Source organism: Festucalex cinctus, chromosome 10 (genome assembly GCF_051991245.1).
Source record: "Festucalex cinctus isolate MCC-2025b chromosome 10, RoL_Fcin_1.0, whole genome shotgun sequence".
Taxonomy (NCBI): domain Eukaryota; kingdom Metazoa; phylum Chordata; class Actinopteri; order Syngnathiformes; family Syngnathidae; genus Festucalex; species Festucalex cinctus.
The window spans coordinates 17,439,464-17,441,734 of record NC_135420.1 but is presented as its reverse complement, the minus strand read 5'-3'; positions in this window follow the sequence as shown (position 1 = coordinate 17,441,734).

Sequence of the window (2,271 nt, the reverse complement as noted above, 5' to 3'; positions counted from 1 at the left end):
GCGCTCTGAGGCAGTGTTTGACTTGAAATAAAAACATGAAGATGGTTCCTTAGATACAATAGCATCATCTAAATGTTTAAGATTTACATCAATGTCAATGTTTGCACTGGTTTTGTAGCAAAATCTGACATTCACATTACTTGACTGCAAACTACAACCACAACATAATCACTGTCAAACATATAACAGACAGAGCACTGTTACCTTTATGAAAGCTGATTTATTGTATTAGATGATGTGCACCTAATGGTGTGGGCAGTGGAAATGCTGTGCACTGTGCAAGGGCTTACCTCACTGTGATATTCCGTCACAACTCTGATGGTTGTGGCCCTAGACATTTATTCAGAAAACTTGAACATTGAACAGTTTCTATCTTGAGATTCAGCTTTTGGGTGATATTTCAGGATGAACCTGAAATGTGCACTAACCTTTATTGAGGCTCTAAATTTAACTTTTGAATGGGCATGTAGTGTTTTCATGCTTTTTGTACAACATGCTTATTATGTAACAGGGACCTGAATGGCAAAATTCCCAGCAGGTGTTTGTCCCATGAAAATTTCCAAGAGATATGCTTCATGCCTGAAAGTTGCTAACGACACTGTGTGGCCATTTCCATCTGCAGTACTGTTGATCAAATGTTAGGTGTCATATTTATCTCATGAGGTCAAAATGTGAACAGTATGTTAAAGTTGACTGTTTACTAATTCTACATGAACAAGGAAATGTACCTGTCGATTCATGGCTCACTGTTTTTAATTTGCTTTCAAGCAGAACAAGATGGACGTGCAAAACTTCAGCAAAGGTCAAATTATGTATGTTTTTGTGAGTAGTGTATAAAGTGGATATAAAAAGTCTACACACCCCTGTTCTAATGCCAGGTTTTTGTGATGCTGTATATTATAAATAATTGAAAAAGTCCCCTCCCCCTTTAATGTGTACAACAAATTTCAGGAGGAAAAAATATCTTTTCGGGAGGGGTAGTAAAACTTAAAAACAGAAATGTGGTTCTACAAGTGTGCACACCCCTTTGCAACTGGGGATGTTGATCTGTTTAGCATGAAATCATATTACTCAAACTCATGTTATACAGAAGTCGGCAGACTAGGCACACACCTACCATTATTTAAATTGATTGACCCCAAAAAAGTTCTGCTGTTAAAGGGTACAAAATAGATTATTATTAGTTATTTATACTTACACTCTTGAAAATCTAAATATATTTTTTCAACCAAACTGCACAGGTTGTATATCACATTTATGTAAGATAAAGTTTGGTATTTAACTCTTGTCTCATTTTATATATCACAAAACAGGCTTTTAAACCGGGATGTGTAGACTTTCTACTAAACATACATACACACAACAAGCTTTAAGTGGAGATGACAGGTTGGGGGACATAATTGTTGGTGTCTTCATCATCTTTTCTATTGTTACAAAACCAAATCGATCAGCAAAAGACTGGTGCCAAAAGTCCAGAGCTGCTGGCACATGATGTTGCAACAACAGTGGACATCTACATAGCTGTCAACAAATTACAAACCACTTGTTTGTGAAGCTATCTCACCACAGTTTGTACTTGATAACCTTGATAGCATAGAAATAACAAAAAAATAGGGCACATTTTCACCACATAGCCTGTGGGGTTGTGTTTGCTGTCTTGCATGTATACGATGATGATGACGACGACCCATTTAGAATCTGCTCAGATGACACTGCAGTGACATACTAGTACAACATTCCATGAGTGCAAAAAAAAAAAAAACACTTGAAAGTACAGCAGTTACAGCATGGTTCATCATCCAACATTTTATATAGCATTTGGTCTCATTAGGTTCACAGGTGAGCTACAGGGGTTGATCCCAGCTGACTTTGAAATGTGACAGCTCAGGGTGTTTGAAAGCGCTATATAAACTTGACTTGGTTTAATTATTTTTTTTTTTTTTTAATTAAATCCCGACCAAAGTATTTAAGTACTGTACAGCTGTATTTTACTTTTAAGTACACTACTACAGTACATTTAATTTGATCTGTGAATAGCTGTTTTTGAACATTTATTTAGTTGCCGTTTATGCAAACCAGCTTCTGCGCATTTGATCCTTATCGCCTTATCTCTTTCATGATCCTTGCAAGAAACGTCATACTTCCATGAATGTCTATCCCTTGTGGGTCACCGCACAGTGCCACACATACAATTTCTACCTTGTTTTTCGATTTGCACTTGGGCATATGTACCTATACTAATGTTTAGTTTGAAATGATCAGTACACATCC